Below are 20872 nucleotides of genomic sequence, written 5' to 3'. Positions count from 1 at the left end.
ATTAACTAATGAAATCTCTTTGAAGCACTCTGTATATTTTATAGGAGTATATGCGTCGTAGAAAGAGGTTGCTTTTAAACTGTTATGAGCGTACGCATTATGAAATAGCAATAGAAAGATATCATTGTGCAAAAGGGACAAATGAAAAATGCACCTCATTATTCACGTCGTATAATAATGACGTAACTATTTAATTTGGACGGTTAATGTAAACATATTAAGTGTAATTTATGCCTAACTCTATAATTGTATTATTAAATTTTAGTTACTTGTGAAATTTTAGGTTTTCTTCTATACATAAATATAGACGTCGTAAATATTATGATTTCTTTATTACTTTACTCAAAATATGTCTTTATTATAGACAGACAAACATAAAAGACAATATTTTTAACTGATAATGTTATTTTTCTTTCAATTGTTAAATGTATCTAACTGTAAAGCTTCTCGTAAATGGTATATATTTTTAGCCTAATACTAAAATCTTCCTCCCAATTGTTATACGCGTCTCCTTATAATGGCAACATTTAACAATAAACGCGCCATGTATTTATGCGTACCCATTTTCCTTCACCTTTATGCTGTCTGGTCATGTAAGGATTTAAAATTGGAACTGTAATTACACAATTAATTGTTGCAGGCAAGATCCGTTGTTCGGAGCGCGACACAAACGGTAATTAAAGCGGGAAAATGGAAAGATTTATGGCAACACCACCCGATAAATTAACGCACACTGTCCACGACAAGCTTTACGAGTATATAAATATTGGTGATTTTAAAACCGATAGTCAAACAAAATGTTTTATAAAGTATTTTAGAAAGGGTAGATGTTTAATTTTTCATATAATGGAAACTCACGTATTTTTATATTGAAGTGAAAATATTTTTATACTGCTTGTATTCCGTGGATTAGCCTTTTTTTATATCACTGAAGTGGCAAACAAGCATACGGCCCACCTGATGGTATGTGGTTACCGTAGCCTATGAACACCTGCAATACCAGAAGTATTACGCGTACGTTGCCGACCCTTAAGAAACCTCTTTACCCCCCTTTTGAAGAACTTCATGCTGTAGTCTGTGTGAACCAGTACTGAATGTATCTTATGTGCTGAGTGAGGATATAACCTATCCATGTACCAAAATACATTCAAATTAGTTCAATGCATGAAATAAAAACAAACATCGACCATTCAAATATTCTCATAAACTTTCATATTAGTATAATAGTCGAATTATAATAGTAGTAATATTATATACCTTAGATATAGGTAAAGTGTCTCCATACAAATGCTTCGAGAAAAGCAGGTTAACCTTTTCATACAATTTTGCGTAATAAATAGTTATGAGTCCTTTATAACTTCTATATATATTTTGTCTTATATATTTTGCACCTTCCAAATACGCAAAAACTCATTCTATTTATTAAATAATTTAATATAGATACACCAAGGTATATTTTGTGCGTAAGTAAATAGAACACTAATAAAAAAAAAAAAACGAGTCAGCTAATTTGACAATTAGCTAACAAAAAGTTGACCTGTTTTCGAGGCTCGATGCTCTATCTATACAATCTAAGATTAATACACATATAATAACTTTTGAAACTGACTATTATTCGAGGTATCATTCAGTCGCAGTAAACAATGTGCCGTAGTGCTGAATAAAATCGAACAATGACCTCTAGGCAGAGTCTAGTACGTTTTGTGTAGCAGGATTTCATGGAAGGATTATAAAATCGCATCAAAAAGATTATTTACCAGAGGGAGACTTCGTACAAAAGTCGATTGCTTGGGTACCTCTATCCCATTTGTGTTTCAACCGTGAAGCAGTTGTGTTTGCATGGCTGTGTTTCGGTTTGAAGGGTGGGATATGGCGTTAATTTACTGGGTACAGAGGAATAACACCTGAGTCCTCAGGAATGGCAACGCATGGGGGGTATCATGGGCGAGACAGTATACTCTGTTATATTCATGGTACTGCTCATGTCTATAGGCGACGGTTACCACTTTCCATCAGGTGGACCGTCAGCTTGTTTGCCATTTTAAGTTGTATAAAAAAAAAAGATTCTATAACTCTTTTCAACTGCGAGCTAAAGTAACTTGATGATATTATTAAATTCCATCTTCTATGAAACAAAGTAGATATAATTGTATATATATATTGTACTAAATTTATTACGCCGTTTTAGAATCTCTGAACAATTTTTTGATTAACATTTGTTTTTTTTTTACAATTTGCGTAAATTGTATATAAGTACAAATGTTTGTTTATATATAATACTCTATTGTACAGTAAAATCTTATTAGAGGATACAGAGTTCTTAAGAAAACAGTGAGAAGATACCATGGTGGATTTATCCCATAAAAGGGATTTTTCCAGTCAATCTTGTAATAATATCAATATGCAAACAATAACCTTTTTATTCTTTTTGATAGAAATGAAACAATTTGTTCAATATCGCATTTATTCTATGGGATTTCTAAATAAATAAAATATCGACTCGACTTTACTAATACAATAAAATTGTAACTGGACGATGTCTGTACATGAAAGATATTTTGAGTTTTAATAAGAGCAATAGAAGTTAAAACAATAATTTTTGATAATTTTGCTTGCGTCTGTCTCTATGTCTGTATCTTTATTCTTAGCATCACGCAAAAACGACTGCACCAATTTGAATGCGATTTTCAGTATTATGATCCTAAAGGTATAATTTAAAGACTGATGTATGTTTTTTATTGATACGACATCTAGGTATCTTTTCCTACTTTCAAATACAGTGTGGGCAAAGTAACAGGCAAAAAGCTAGTTATAAATATACAAATAGAACTCCTAATTAGTCGTCAGGAGAAAATATGGAAACCGTAATAACTGAAGCCATCCGTTTACTTTATGCTGTGTTTTAAATTACTCTGCGGCTTCGTAATTGCATTTGGCGCTTTATCATTGTGTTGATAAAGTCCACATTCGTTCGTTAGAGATTAGTATGGTTAATATTTTTGATCAGTGACGGGTTTAAAGAGATTAAAGTTATATGGAGCCCACATGATAATAAGACTCAAAGCTGAAATTATAAGATTATATCGCATATACCCCGGTGTGAGCGTAAATTTTGTATTATCGTATTGATATTACCAGATAGAGACTTTGTACAAGATTTGTCTACTTGGGTACCACTGTCCTATTCGTGTTTTTGCCGTGAAGCAGTTGTGTTTGCATGGCTGTGTTTGAGATTGAAGGGATAGTGCAATGAAATTACAGGGTAAAGGGGCATAATAGCTTAGTCCATAGTAATCGCAATGCATAAAGGATATCATTGGCGACACAGTTACTCTGTTGTCAATGGTACTGTTCATGTTTATAGGCGACGGTTACTATTTTCCATGATGTAAGCTGAATAATTGAGAATGATTGAATGAATACTGTGCTTTATATATGTGCTGTGAATTAGTTGCACCGACAAGAGGAAACTAAAATAAAATAAAAGCTGTCAGCTTGTTGGCCATTCTGAGTTGCATAAAAATCATTAAAAATGTGAAAGTTTGTAAAGATGTTTATTTTGTTTTAATATTTAGACATTTGTGATTCAATCATGCTTAAATGGCTGTATAATCGGCTATATATCGACTCGCAAAAAACTCATGTCATTGTCATTTTAAATAGGCATATCATCGTCATCATTTTAACGATTAATATATAATAACGTAACAGGCTGTGAACCTACCCGACCCCCACCGCCTTCACTTGGATTAATATCGTTTCTTATATGTGTTTTTTTTTTTTATCGGCGAATAGTTAATCGGTTTAAAATTACATACAAAGGTATTAGTTATTAGAACTTAGTGTTTTCAGGATGTTATAATATAGAAGTTAAGCAAATACCACCTTTTGAAACTGAAGTCAGTCGTTTGTGGAATACACAAGCGATTACCATCCCGATAGTAATAGGCGCAACAGGAATAGTAGCTAAAAATATTAAAAAATACATAATTAAGTTAAATATAAACATTGACACTACCATCTTACAAAAACAAGCAGCCATACACACATTGACCATATTCAGCAAAATATTAGGAGACACAATACACAAAATCTGGGGGAAAAGGATTGTTAGTAATGGTGTCTAACTGGCCCATTGTCAGCAATACACCCATATCAGGTTCACCTCCACACGGTTCCACCTGGAAACCATCGTGGTTAATTCCAGCAGAATTGCTCACGAGAGGCTAACTGACCTGCTTTCATCATCACCTATCATCCCTTACTGGTGCTCCGCCAGCGTATACCGATAGCGCAGGCGGGGTGACCATTCCATTATCACCCATTAAAAAAAAATACAAAATCATCACATTCAAGACACGCAGCAGTCATCCACTACACAGTAAAGAACGCACAACATTCAACAAACACACCAGAATCATCCAACACAATTCATACACCGAACATACAACCGTTCATAAATTCGGTAAACACTCAACAATGGCGAGGGCAATGTAGGAGAAAGATTATCAATGGGGGATATATATTCCTTTAGGACATGGTATGCATTAAAGCCATAAAATAAATCATATATATTAAGTAACATACATACACATATTAAGTATAAATAATCAAAAAATAAATGCGCAATTTTGTATCAGATGGATTGTTAGATGTACTCGTATTTTTAATAGGTGAGAATGGAATGGTAACTCCGCTTACGCTATCGATATACTCTGGTGAGGTGAAATGTGAAAGATGATATAGATAAGAATGAAAGCAGGTCAGTTAGCCCATTATGACGTATTCCACAAGAATTAACCATGATGGTTTCAAGGGGGAACTACGTGTAGATTGACCTGATAGGGTATATTACTAGCAATCCAGGAGGAAAGGGATTGTAGTAAAGGGATCCCATTATTAACCATCTCTTTTCCCCTGGATGGATGCATTTTACTCTTTTATGCCCAAGTACTGGATAGATTTGAATGAAATTTAACTTAGCACATAAAATACTTTATGTTCTGAATCACGCGGACGAATCCGCGGGATACAGCTAGTATATAAATAAATAAACCCTCAAACACAGCGCCATCTAGTTCCAAACTAAGCAGAGTGTACTATGGGTACTAGACAACTGATAGAAATACATTTGTTTTAAATTGTTTACTTTGTTTTTTTACTATTTAAATTTATTCCATTAGAAACATTTATTTAGATAGGTATCTTATAGAATGTTGAATTATTAAAAAATCTAATCCATTTGTTTTCGTATATATGTATATAAATATTATATATGTAGAAAACACCCAAGTGCACAGTACAAATGTTTGTACTATGCGGGAATCGAACCTGCGATCATTGATAGGTAAAGCGGTATGTTAAATAACTAGAAGTCAATGCTCTCAAAACGTGACGTTATCAAGATATTTTTCCAACACGAAGTAACCGATACTATCTAGTTATACAGAGCCCCACAACTGACAGCTCAGCATTTGAGCCATCGCTTCGCCATCGCCACCCCATCGTTGGTAGGTATATTATGCGCGGTATAGGGCTTTATCTACGGATTTGCCACATCCGCAGCAATTACTCAGAAACCGTGACAGCGATCTCGTTTCACTTAATAAATCTTTTCAACCCGACCGCCATGTGCCCTTTTTTAGCGGAACAAAAGTTCATAAAATGCTCCCGTGATGCTTTACCATTTCATTGCATTTTTTTTTGTTCTATTACAAAATGGAACCACTGTCCCGCTTTGTCTGAAATCAAATAAATCAAATTGTCATTATACAGTGAATTTACAGGATACAGAGGTATAACCTCTTAGTCTTCAGGAGTGACAACGCATAGGGGGTTTTATGGGCGAAACAGTACACTGTTATGTCCATGATACTGCTCATGTCTAGGACGACAATTTTCCTTTCCCATCAGCTTGTTTGCCATTCTAAGTTACATAAAAAATATAGGAAACATCGCTCTTGCTGTTAACTCGTATTTGTAACAGTATATATATATACCTCACTTTATCAATCCATTGTCATTTTTCTATTGAGCTGCAATCACTTCTCATAATGAACAGGGGGGGGGGGATTATTAGTAATGCGAACTGCCAGTTCCATTGTTAGTATAAACCCTGCCAAGTCAATCTTTCCGCGGTCCTCCCTGGAAGCTAACGTGCTGAATTCCAGGTGCATTTATCACGATGGGCTAACTGACCTGCCTTTTCATTCACACCTATCGTCCCTCACTGGTGCTCCGCCAGCGTATACCGTTAGCGCAAGCGGGGTTGCCATTCCATTATCATCTATTCATCCTCATAATAGACAAATGTTATTACATTATTACCGTAATAGCCAGATACCTTACTAATATTATAAACTAGCTGTATCCCGTAGGTTTGTCTGCGTAAATCTTATAATAAAAGCGTAAGATTACAACGATTTATGAAACGATGTTTGTTACTCTTTCACGTAAAAACTATTGGATATACACGAGTAGATTATAGCGTAACTTAGCACATACAGGATTTGTGTACTGATTTACGCGGGCAGAGCCGCGAGATGGAACTAGTTAGTACATAAAGTACTTATCCTATGTGAATATAACCTACCCTTGAACTATGTTTCATTCAAACCCGTTCAGTAGTTTTTGCGTGAAAGCATAATAATCATTCACCCATTCTTACAAACTTTTGCATTCATAATATAAACAGGATTAATAGAATGTTGTGGCTGCAATTAGACTATGGAACACACTTCCTCATGAAATTAGAAATAGCCCAAGCATTGGGATTTTCAAATCACGTCTGAAGAATTATTACCTCTTACAATGCTGATGTACGTACTTATTATATTTGTGTATTATATATAATATATATCTATCTATTTATATGTATATATTTTTATTTTTTTATTTATACCTATTGGTCTTTTCAATTGTAAAGACATTTTATTTATTTATTTTTACTATAACATTTAAGTCGATTGGTACACATGTGTGACTGTAACTACTAATGAACTGTCAGTTTTCTCATATTGGGTTTGCTGGAAGAAATCTCTATTGGAGATAAGCTCGCCTTTGTGCACTATTATGTTTGTTTTTACATTTTAATAACCTTTTGTGTACAATAAAGAATAAAGAATGTGAATGTGAACTTGTTTATTATCTTTTAGTGCCTTAAATACTTAACTAATTACTATGAAATTTTGTATACGCGTTATACTCGTATATGAAATGGAGAAGAAGGTAGACTCCCTTTTTATGCTAGTGAAGATATCAAGGCTGCTGTCCATCCCTCAACTATTAAGTTCCCTTAGTCGCCTCTTACGACACCCATGGGAAAGGACGAGGTGGCCTATCCTATGCCAGAACCGTACCATAAAAAGAACTTGTAAACATGTCTATTTGGAAATAATCTTTTATTTCTATTCTATTCTAAAGATATAATTAGAAAGATATTTCCCTCACTTATATCATCACAGCAGACAGATTTTCTTTACGAGATTACATCCAAACTCACCCTCAAAGCTCGGATGTATCTAAAAACCGATGTTCGTTTTACGGCGTTGTTTAGTTTATATGGCTGCCATTTATGGTTTGTACTATCGTCAACTCGTCATTGTTTCCGACTGCGAAATTGATATAAGGGAAAAACACCTGTAAACCGATGAGATAAAGGAGATAATAGAATGTAATTTCGAGATAAACCAGCCCTAACTTTAATAATGCTCCCATGATAACTGTAATTTCAACGCAAGTATAATATAAACAACGTATCAGTTAAATTGTTATGACATGTTATCTCTCTATTAAGTAAACCGAGTTATTAAAAGTTTAGCACGTTACATTGTGTTAATTATAAACATACTATGAAAAAAGTTTTTTTTTTTTTTAATAATTGAATATAGAATGGGCACCGGCGAGGGATATAGGATACAGTGAGGATGATAAAGGTCAGTTGGTCTAACGTGACTAATCCAACAAGAATTAACCACGATGGTTTCCAGGGAGAATTGCGTGAAGGTTAACCCGATAGAGTACATTGCTAGCAGGAGGGCTGTTAAATCCCAGTACTAATAATCCCTTTCCCCCCCAAACAAGCTGATTATCTGATCATAACGGATATCGCATGCATTATGATAACAATGATGTGCTCATGGTATCGCACATTTTATTACCAGATGTTATGCTTCCATACTCTTGTAATTTCACTGTCATATTCTTCCCTTCAAGCTGAAACACCACCGCCATGCAAGCGCCGCTGTTAAGCAGCAGTAAAACACACCAGGTAATCTGCTAACCTCTTACAGGATGCAGATGCGGGCCTCGAGTATTAACTCTTTACGATTGAACGATGATTTTAGTCACTAAAATTTAGTCCATGAGGCTAAGACTGTGCCTTTCTAGAATAGCACCTGCTGGTAGATGGCAATAATACGAGTGGTACAGTTGTACTGATGCAGACGGTTTTTATTTATACAAAGTCCCGTCTCGCACATTACAATTTATCATTAGCCAGTAAACACTGCGAGGAAATTGTAATATTTCACTCAATCCTGTACAATGAACAAGTTATTTGTAACAGCAAAGATCTTGTCTCTCCGAAGATTTACGATACACGACAGTGTTGAATGTAGCGCGGAAAAACATAAGAAATATCAATAGAAATATTTCTACTACTTCATACGTATATATGCGTTTATCGAATCCCTTTTACACAACTTTCTCTCTTAAAATTAATTCTATTTTTCTCTTACAAATAGGCTCTAAATAATCTCACATTTATTCAGGCATGCAATTCAGAGTACAAGAGTACTCTGTACTTCTGCAGATAATTTTAAATTTATTTCAACTAATATTTACCATGTATAAATATTTTAGATTTTAGTTCGAATATATAACAAAAAAAAACAGGTAAAATAGACGCCAATTATATATATAATAAAAGCATTAAAAATTATACATATGTAAATAAGCAACGTATTTAACAAAATTTTGAACTTTTTTGTAATTATCCGATGATGTTTTTAGTCAAATATTCGGAAGTTGGTTTAATAAAATATATAAATTAAACTAAATATAAAATAAACATGTATTTTGTTATATACAATAAGTATTCCACTTATGATTTGTCCTTTATTTTTAGTCCGCGTAAACCGGGGTAAATATTTACCTCTGTTTCTATTAGGTTAAGCCATTAAGGTGTCAAGAGGTAACAAAATAACAAACTCACTTCCACATTTGTAATATTTAGCAAAGATACATAACAATTAGATACCTAAACAAGTGTAGCTTTTATACTTTTTATTTTATTAGAAAATGTATATTACACGGTGATATCAATTACATTAATTAAAACTGACAGCTAAGCTTGTTCTCTGAACCTTTTTCACAAAGATACAAACGAAAATAAGGAAATGTTTTAAAAGGTTCGGCAACCACACACTTTTAAGTTTTCATTTATTTTGTTCCCCATTCACTGTATTCGTACCCTGTTGAGATCGTACAAAGAGTGAAAAAATAAAATAATATCAGAGTTATGCAATTTAATCAACCAACGAAACGAACGAGCAAAATGTGACGACAATGAATAGACACGGTATGGAATTGTGAAACAAGGTTTTTTTTTTATATCAATGGTGGAATCAAAAGCCATAAATGGCATAGAAAATCTGAGATCAGCAGAATAATAAGTCGCTTAAAGAGGTTTACATTGTTGGGGAAAAGAATATCAATAAGAATTTGCCAGCACACACTATAAAATTTACATGCGACAGTTTGTTAAAATGTTCACATGCTGATAATAGAAACCTTTTTATTCAGTCATGCTGAAATGGCTGATCAGATTTAAATGATATTTTGTATACAGATAGATTATATCCCAAATTAACATATAGGCTGAAATTAATCTAGATCATAATTAACGTTGTTTGAAGAGAAATACATAACGTGAATTACAAAGGGTTTGAAATAACAAGAAATAATGAAATAATTTCATTATCTATCCATGTTAAGATAATAAATTTATTGTTGCGCTTATTTTATTGTCTATTCTTGTTATTTCAAGGCCGTTTGATTTTTCTTTTAAATATAAAACCTTTACGCCTATTCCTATTGTTTAAGAATAAAATAACATTGCTTATTGAAAATCAAATTAGGTAATTGTATTTTAGAATTAATTAATAGCATCATTAAGCCTGAAATTCGGTGCGAGTTCAAGGCTGTTTCTAGTTTAAGATATAAATACAAATTTGTTGCTTCAATTAGTATTTTGCTGGGAGGTATTGAAATACATCTAATCTAAATTTGCTGATTCTAAAAAGTGTTGCCCTTTCACAGTCATTATTAAGATTTTTTTTCAAAAGGTCAATGTAATGAACATGCAAATTCCAAGTATATTCATCGTAATGGACTAACTGACCTGTCTTTTTCATTCTCACCTATCATTCCTCACTGGTGCCCCGCCAGCGTATACCGCTAGCGCTGGCGGGGTTACTCTTCCATTATCATCCATAGAAAAAAAATTATGAATAAGTATGTTTTTTTTTATGTCTGTGCCAATTGTGTTGATTTTCATTTTACTTCTCTTATAATCTAATTGTAATTTAGTTATTATAGAAGACTTTTTTTATTTATATCTTAAATTATGCTAAACTAATGATTAGTAACAAAACTGTCATTTATTTATGGAATTTATCTTACTATCCTGTTTCATCACTTCTAATCTTTACCGCACTAATAATAATCTGAAAGTAATTTATTTGCGTGTTATCTTTTGGCGCTTAATAGCTCGACTAATAATCGTAAAAATTAACATACTTGCAATTCTTTATTTAGAAAGATAAAACCAATTTTTATCCGTCCTCTCATACGGACAAAGTCATGATAGTTATAACTGTATCATGACTTTGTCATAGATAATATAGATATATAATAACTACCTAATAATTATACTATCCTAGCTAATATTATAAATGTGAAAGTGAGTTTTTTTTTTGTTATAATACTATTGTAGCAAACAAGCATACGAACCGTCTGATGGTAAACGTAGCCTATGGACGCCTGTAACACCAGAGATATCAAACACGCAATGTCGACCCTTAAAAAACCTTATTACGTCCTTTTCTTAAAACTATGTTATCTTATAGCACCTTAATAACTTAACCAATTACCATGAAATTTGGTATATATGTTGCATATGTTGTTTGCCATTCTAAGTTGCATAAAAAAATATCCCAACTATAAATAATATACTTTAAAGGGGGGAATGGGATTGTTAGTAATGGAGACTGAGAATCCCATTACTAGCAATATACCCAACCAGGTCGACCTCCTCGCGGTTCCCCTTAAAAACTATCATGATTAATTCCTGATGAATTCATCATGATGGGCTCACTAGCCTGTTTTCATTTTCATCGATCACCCTTCACTGGTGCTCCACTAGCATATACCGGTAGCGCAGGTAAAGCTGCCATTCCATTTTCATCCATCAAAAATAAATATATATATATATATATATATATATATATATATATATATATATATATATATATACTTTAAACTAACATAGTATACTTTATATGGTATTACTAATTCATACGAGTGAAGCCACGAGATACGGCTAGCGTTCTATGAAGAAAAAATGTAGCTATTTAGTTTCACAATTTTCTCGTATTTATCTTACAACGGAACGTCCGATCGTGACCCGGCCCGTAAACAGGGGCCTTAAACTACGTTATCAATCACTCAATTTACCTCCGTCAATTGCCGGCCATTCCTGAACCGAGGGTTTTTTAAGCATATGAAGTTTTAATTTTGTACCTGCTGTACCACCTGGCTTTGGCTGTGTGAACAGAGATAGTAATTAAACTGTGATCCACAAAAAATCTTCATTCATGGCAAAACCAGTTATTTTAATTTAAAAAGTAAACTATAGGGCTGATTTTGATAATTTTTATATGTAAATATTTTTTTGTAAATATATCCTTTCAGATAATCAAGAGTTTCTGAAATCGGTTTACAACTGATGGAGTTATGAGGTAACAAACATAAACAAAATACAACCGAATTGAGAATCCCTTCTTTTTGAAGTTGGATGAAAAGTATTACACCTTTAATCTGGTAGGTATCTGGTAATAAATTCAAATCCATCTAGCCGTTAAGGGTGGTCCAGCTGTATTCCTTATTAACTAGGAACGCAACGCATGAGGGGGTGAAGTCCATGGTATTATTCATGTCTATAAGTGACCGTTACCGTGGGTCATTAGCTTGTTTGCCATTTATTTGTACCTATATTGTATTTTGCAAAAATTCGAGAAAAAGAAACGAAAATAAATAAATACACTGTAATGGGGTAGTCAGAGTGAAAATGCAATGAAGCTATTGATTACTTACATCCATCCAATGTCCAGATGACATAAAGACGACATGAATGTAAGACTAATACAATTTTCAGATTATTGCAAAAATCATTAACAAAATATAGCGGTACGCCGTGCGGGGCTTTTAGTTCAATTTTCCTTGATGGGCCGAGATGAGACGTCATATCTCCCCGTAAGTCACTCAATCTCCCAGGACTGGTTTATCTTTCTTAGTACCTTTCTTATCCTTTGTTTAATAATCTATATGAAAATACAAACAAATGATATTCACTTTCAAAGTAATACTCGTATTTCTAATTATATATAACGTAACACGAATGGATAATTCATAAGTTAATATTGTTTGCTTCAACTTTAGAGATAGGATAGTTTTTATTGCGATAAGTGATCTATGGATGGATAAAACAACCTTTGCCGTGTCAGCTAGTATGTTGTTTGATAATTTCTTTATTAAAAATTATTATTTGTATGTAAATATTTTTAAATTTTGTTCCATTTAAAATAAAACGACTTCAATTATCGTAAAACTAGATTTAGATTTGATAAACTTTCTGTGAGTCCAATCTATAGACATAGCCTTTCAGGGAAAAAATTTCCAAATCGCTTTATAACTAACGGAACTATAACATAACAAATATAAAAAAATACAACCGATTTGAGAAAGTTTTAAAGATGGTTAAAAATAATGAAAATTTGTTGTTAGACATTATTGATTCATCAGGCGTAGATGGCGCCTACGTGAGGCGGAATGACGTTTGAAATAGTGGTCGAATGGTTTGCCAAATTATAATTTGATGTAAATGGTAACACAATCAGTCCGGATACCAGAGAAATGTCAGTTCGAATCCCATCGGATCGAGCTGTCGGAAAGTTGGCTATTATTTAGGATTTTCGAATGCAGGAGTTGTGCATTATAGAATATTTCCATTGTAACTGTCACTCTCAGTCTTGAAACTATAATTATTTATTGCCTTAATATCTTTTGCTTACCCAAGTATCGCAATTATCTGGCCATTATTTAAAAAGTGGTATAACGACAAAACGACATTTACAAATTAAATACAAACATCTTAGTTTAAAATTAACGTTTCAACAGCATCATATACTTGCATATATCTTGTATCATTTATGATCCCATGAATAGGAACTCGCTTTTGAATAATTCAACATTGTTATACCTTCGGTCCTGTCAACAATGTTGGAAGATTTTGAAATCAGTTATTTATGAAATATACGCACAACAGTAAAACAGTTTTTATTACATATTGTTACATAACAATCGTAATTGTGCTCAAAAAGAATTAATTGTTATCCTTTAGTCTGTGTGGGATAAAAAAGAAATGCTTTTCTATAAATCCCAGTAAATAATAGAGAATATCTCTAAATGCAACTCAATAAGCTATTATCTATTTTCTGCGCGCACCAACTTACATCAGTGGGAGAATGTACCGCCTATTGCGCCTTTTTATTGATACGTATCGGTCTCAAAATAGAAGGAATCCTTCGGATAATCAATCTTTATTATTTTCTTCCTCTGAATAACACGCACACATTTAACTACATACCAAACAGCTATGGTATTCTGTAAAGATTCTCACTTTTGTCTCAATTTATGTAATTTTCATTTCACCCAAATTTTTACTTCACCTTAATTTACACTTGATATAAATTTAAGAGCGTTCATAATGAAGTATGCCAACGTCTTAATTATCTGTAATGTTTTAAAAACAATTACAAAATTTTCAATGTTTCTAAATTAAAACGTTAATCATACAATAATATACTTATTAAGTTGTCGTTAAATATTTGGATTTTGATGGCAAAAAAAGTATTTGAAAAATTCCAAAGTAAAGTTTAGTTGTTTTTATTTATTAAACTTTAATACATACTACAAAAATGATAGCATACTTACTCCACTATTCCACTATCCCGCAACCTTATTATTATTCTTCTCCATCCAAAGGTTGTCTGGAAAAGATCGTTCTTAGCAATGGGTGGCCTACCATTGTTTTCTAAATGTAATATTATCTTGTAATTATTTGTATTTATAATAAGTTTACTATTGTAATCATATGAAGGTAACAATAAAGAGTATTTATCTATCTATTTACCTTAATAAAATAATGCAGTCATAAATTTTATTTGTTTGCAAAATACCAACTATAAATCACTCCTGGAACCACTAGTGAGATTCATATTTGTCTTTGTAGAATAACACTACAGTCCAGAAAATACTTTGTGGCGTCAGCACCGCAACTTAATTGGTTATCGCTAAGATGTTTTCATATTAATCTAAAGAAAATGTTAGTAATTCCGTTTCAAAGTAAACTCTTCGGATCCAATAACGGGTTTCTTTTGACGTTAAACGGATCAACACCTTTGCATAGAGAAGTGCAAAATATTTGCTCTCCACTTCGCTAGAGTGGGACGGGAAGACCTTGTAATTGGTTTCGGGGGATTTTCATAGATTCGTTCTCGATTAGGTACCGTATTTTAAAGATAAATATTTTTTTCGTCTACTGTATTTTTATCCTCCCTTCGGCTATCGCAGTTTTTAATTAAGGTGCGGTTAATTATTTCTGCTGTCGCTTTGATAGGTTTGTTATTGTATATTTAATTAATTTAGTGTAATAAAACAAAGAGTAAGAGTAAAAAAATTACCCTTTAATTAAGAACTGTGTTTATTATTTTTATTATTTACTTTTTTACCATTTTGTGGTGGTCTAATTATTTAACAATAAAAGCAAGTTCAGTTCACATATAATAGAAACTTTTGTATTTCAGAGTATCTATTTTTGTCTGTATTCGTCTAGATTTTTCATATATATGTATGTATTTGCAAATAAATATGTAATAACTACCGGTTTAAATTTACTTGTAATTAGATCAGTCGGTTTCGTGCTCGCGTCACAGTCGCTCATGACCAAGGATTAAGAATTAATTCTGTAACTGGAGTTTTTCCGATCTAATCACACGTAAGTTAAACCAGTAGTTATTAAATTGAAATATAAAATATGCTCACGAAACTTTTATCAATAAAGAAATATGTATTTAGATATCTATGTCTGTCAGTTGTCCAGTCTTCTTTTCATTTAAGAGTTTCCTCTTGTTGGTGCAACTACGTAATTCATGCATCTTTCTCCAGCCAGTTCAATCCCAGGCCTAGTACGAGTACATATTACATAATCTGTCCCATAGTAATATCTTATAGTACTTTATACTTTACATTAGTTTGGCACTAGATGGCACTGTGGGATATTTCCAAGTTATTTTATATATTTATATATACACGTAATTTACCTATGATACAAAAAATTACCCATTTTTTAACAGTTTTTTTTTGTTGTATTGTTTGTTGCCTCATAACTCTGTTATTTATAAACCAATTTGAAATTTTTTTTTTTTTTTATTTATAATAATATACTTCTAGATCACAGATGAAAGAATAGTCTCATAGAAATTTAATCAAAATGGGCTCATGAGTTTAGTATGTAAATCAAATACAAGTATTTTATTCTTCAATTGTGTCACAGAACTAAAATTCCTTTTAACAATTATTTCTATGTATTGCGTAAGTGGATCCTTTTGTACGCTCAAATTCAATAGACTTATCTTTTAATGTAAATTTCAGTACAGCTAGAGTACTTATATTATTGTTTAGGCATTGAAACATACAAGTACATTTTCCTCATACATAATGTATGAGTTAATTACGAATATCCAGTTGTTTCTAATTAACATGTTTGTACAACTGTAGTACTTACAATTGTACATCTTATTTCAAATATTATATTAAAGACAAATAACTTTATATAATTTATACCACTCGTTGAAAACCTGCGCTGCGTCGTTATAGTAAACTTGAACATCACTCTCCCAATTGCTTCCAGCCGTGTTTCTGCCACTAAACAGCTGTGCTTGCATGGCCACATTTTGGTTTAAAGGGTGACAATGAAATTACAAAGTATAAGCTTTTTAAGTATTTTCTGTAATATCCCTGTTGCTATTTATTTATTTACATTCATGTCTATAGGTGACGGTTACCACTTTCGGTCAGATGGGTTGTCAGCTTGTTTGCCATTTTAAATATTTAAAGGGTACATAAAGTTGGTATCCTGTAAGCCACATCTGAGTTATTTGTGCATAACGTAGGTGATATAGGAGTGGGTTTCCTGTCGAAGTTTTTGCAAGAGTTTACAGAATGGAGTTTCATACGCACAATGGCCCAAATGAGGTGGAAAATACAGTCCATTTTACGTTACAGGATGGGATTCTTCAAAAAAGGGATAAAGAGGTTTCTTCATTGTTGGTAATGCATGCGTAATGCTCCTTGTATAGCAGGCGTTCATAGGCTATAGTAACTGCTTACCATCGGGTGCGCCGTATGCTTGTTCACCACCTCGGTGTATTAAAAAAGCATTCTTGACACTAGATGGCGGCTCTTGAATAATAGCAGCTGCAGCTTTTATTTATTTAATACGAAGTTTTTTTTAAATCCTTTCCCGTCGGTGGCGTAAGAGGTGACTAAGGGAACTTTAATGGTGGACGGAAAAACAGCATCGTCTCTAATAAAACTAACTGCGGCTGCTAACTCGCCTGCCAAGATTGACAACTACTGACAAAATCCCCGTTACGGGGGAGGTCTGTGTTCAGCAGTGGACATTTAACAGCTGATGTAATGATTATAAAAATACTAGCGACCCACTCCGGCTTCGCACGGGTGCAATACAGTACCGCCGCACCGCTATGTCCCTGCATTTTAAATCTGTAATATCATCGGAAATATTCATTTAAATTACATGCTGTAAAGAACTATATTGCTCTATATTAAGTGGACAATGTATTTAAGGTACTTAATTGGACAAAAATGCTGTATGGCTTAAAATCACTTCGTAAACAAGCCATTTTTTCTGTTTTGCGTTTGCAATGTAAGCACAAAAAAATGTGTTTATTTACGACATCACATTAAAAATCTCTAAATTCATTTATTTATTTATTCTTTATTGTACAGAAAAAATTACAAACATATAATATATATTAAATAAAGATGTACAACAGGCGAGCTTAACTCTTTAAGAGTTTTCTTCCAGCAAACCCTGAGTGGAAAGGAGCTTTAATTACCAGCGGGCAGTGCGCGTACAATAATAGAAGGAAACAGTATAGTTGTTTCTATTAAGAAATAATAAATATGTTGACATATATACAAAGTAACTCATATAATTAAAATACATATATATCTGTATACAATAATACTATAATAATAATTTATCAGTGTTTCTCTACAATATTATGCATGTATTATACATATAAATAAATCACTCTATCTACTAAAAAATCGCTTCATAATCCGTTGCGTAGTTTTAAAGATTTAGCATACATAGGCACGGACAGACAGCGACAGTGACTTTGTTTTATACTATGTGATGACACGAGTACATCTGTGGATTTAACTTGACCTACCTATTCATTTATCAGAAACATTCCAGTAATTGTTCAATGTACTCGTATTAGGCATGCACAGTTATTATCCACGTGGCTCCAGATTGCATACAATCCCGGACACACCTGGGACGCTGGAGTATCGCCAAGTCTATTCTACACGTAGATATAGTGCGTATACTGAATGGCCTGTTCAAGTCATAACACTACAAAACAGTATGAGCGTAATAGAATAATTATGAACAAAACAGATTTACTCAATATGCCTATATGCATCATGTAAAATATGAAAAATGTTTGCGTTGCATGGTTTATGGTTTTGGTTATGGTAAACTGTAATAATTTACCTGATTTATCTCGAAGTTTTGACCTGATCACATCGGTCATGGTCACTGCATCGTAATCTACATCGAACTTAACATAACAAGAAAAGAATTCCTTTTTAAAAGGCCGACAGTACACCTGCTCATGAGCGACGGTAATAACTTACCATTAGATGAGCCGCATGCACGTTTGCCCCCTGTATTATAATATATATCGTGGTATAGGTATCGTGGTAAATATCTATAAATGAATTTGTTATGATGGACCAACAAACCTGACTTCAAGATCAACAATATTGTTCCAAAAATTTATGTTCACGTACATTATTGTTATTTCACTGTATTCACCTTGAAGAAGACTTCTAGATAAAGTCGAAACAATTGTCGGAAACGACAAATATGATATGTTCATTACATTCTCGTCGTCAAGATCATTATTTCTGCCTTAACCTTATATCTCATTATCTCATGAAACTAACTTTTTTTTTTCAAATATTTAATAGTTTATTTCTGGGGGAAAGGGATTGTTAGTGATGAAGACTGAGAATCCCATTGCTAGCAATATACCCAACCAGGTCGACCTCCTCACGGTTCCCCCTGGAAACTATCATGGTTGATTCCTGATTAATTCATCATGATGGGCTAACTGGCCTGTTTTCATCCTCATCTATCACCCTTCATTTATGCTCCGCAAGCGTATCCCGTTAGCGCAGGCGAGGTTACCATTCCATTTTCACCCATCAAAAAAAAAATAGTTTATTTCATATAGCATCGAACCTTATGAAAGTAAGTAATACTTGGCGTGTAATTACTAAATTTTAATGCTTCCAACAAAAATCAATCGTGAACAAGTAGGTACTATAATGACTCGAGAAGTTTATTAAATACAATTTTCTACACAGATTCTGAGTTTATTCAATAAATTATTGATACGCCAAGAACCAGCTAACAAATCGAAATAAACCATTTACAAAGATTAAATTAAGTGTGAATACTGACGAAATTATCTTTCGACGATAGGACTTTTATTGGATCCACAGATATAGATGAAATAGACGACGCAAGTATCCCCATTTATATGAAACTAAGCGTGCCACTTGCTAAATTACTTGCCATTATGTTAAGCTATTTTATTGATAGCAAACTCCGTCTTTCGCACCAAACTCTTTCCAAGATACAATCCTATTATGCTATTCTTAGACATCCTGTGAACTTTTTATGTAAGAACACAGAATTGAAAAATTTATCGTCAAATGAGCATGTACAAGATGCTGCAACATCTATTTAAAAGAGTGTATATTATATCCTTAAATTTTTTAAATATAAACAATTATTAGAAACGAAAAAAAAAAATACACAAACAGGTGCTATATCTAACAGAAATCAATATCTATGGTTGAATCATTTTACATGCTTATTGGTCGAGAGATGGGCAGCAGCATTTTTCTTAAAACATTACCAAAGTCTAACTGCAGTTGCCAACCCGCCTGCCAAGCTTGGCAACTACTGGCAAAACCCTCCTTATGAGGGAGGTCTATGTTCAGCAGTGGACAGTAAACGGTTGATATAATAATAATACCTAATAGAGTAAAAAATGAACAATTTATGTAAATGAATATTTAAAGCTCTAAATTCCATCCCAATTTGAGAACGATTTTTTATCTCTCTCTGCACACGCCATGGTAAATATACAATTACCAATTCTACGTTTGCGAATATAATTTTACAAACAAAATAATTGCCGCGTTTTATTTGTCAATTTGCAAATGGAATGAAATGAATATTATTGCAATGAATGTGGTAAGTTGAGATAATATTATATATTTTTGTGTAGCCATAACATTCAGCCAGTTTGGCATGTAACATTTTTACATGTATTATTATTATTATTGCTAAATATTAATTATAAATTTTTTTTATACAACTTAGAATGGCAAACAAGCTGACGGTCCACCTAATGGAAAGTGGTAACCGTCACCTATAGACATGAGCAGTACCATGGACATAACAGAGTATACTGTTTCGCCCATGATACCCCCATGCGTTGCCATTCCTGAGGACTCAGATGTTATTCCTCTGTACCCAGTAAATTCACGCCATATCCCACCCTTCAAACCGAAACACAGCCATGCAAACACAACTGCTTCACGATAGAAACACGAATGGGACAGAGGTACATAAGCAATCAACTTTTGTACAAAGTCTCCCTCTGGTAAAGTTACATTTATATTAAAATTATTATTGTAAGTTTACACATGCATGCAATATGTGAAGTACAGGCCACATATATTATTTATAGCTGTATATTATTTACCAAATTCGAAATTGACACGCATATCTATTGTTTCCTTTTGACTTTCCTTCACGGCCCTAGTCTTCTAACTTCCTTTGACTATTATACATATATTTCCAATTTCCATTCCTGGTTTCCTTTGTCGCGCACACATGCCATTATTTTTAATCAGTTACAATAGTTATAGGTATATTTATAAATTTATATTATATATTTTACTGAAACTGAAACTCTTTTTTCTTTTACTTGTAAAGTACTCTATTTCTATTGATTTAAAAAATCGTTATTTAAACATTTTTTTTTACATTCTAAAGGTTGAGTTTGGAATATCTGATACCTCTAAAAACTCGACATTTACTGTATTCAACTTTTTGTAACTATATTTACGAAATTACGTATAGATAATAAATATTTTACAAAGAGTTCAAAATAGTAATTGTTTTTTATTTTTTTAT

The 20872-nt window shown here is 32.8% G+C and overlaps 1 protein-coding gene across 4 annotated transcripts in view; it reads left to right on the top strand.

The window, feature by feature from the left end:
- Positions 1 to 20872, top strand: part of LOC113516136 (beta-1,4-N-acetylgalactosaminyltransferase bre-4-like) — a 224981-nt gene that overhangs the window by 146028 nt on the left and 58081 nt on the right. The window contains exon 2 of one of the 4 annotated variants that reach the window (XM_026900510.3): positions 641 to 673. The exons of the other annotated variants lie outside the window; for them this stretch is intronic. The gene's annotated coding sequence lies outside the window, so the exon portion shown is untranslated. The remainder of the gene's footprint in view (positions 1 to 640; positions 674 to 20872) is intronic. 4 annotated transcript variants of the gene reach the window in all.

The sequence above is a fragment of the Galleria mellonella genome, unplaced genomic scaffold (genome assembly GCF_026898425.1).
Source record: "Galleria mellonella isolate WM207_F2 unplaced genomic scaffold, CSIRO_AGI_GalMel_v1 utg266, whole genome shotgun sequence".
NCBI classification, from domain to species: Eukaryota; Metazoa; Arthropoda; class Insecta; order Lepidoptera; family Pyralidae; genus Galleria; species Galleria mellonella.
Note: the sequence above shows the minus strand (reverse complement) of the source record. Positions and strands in the feature narration are given on the sequence as shown.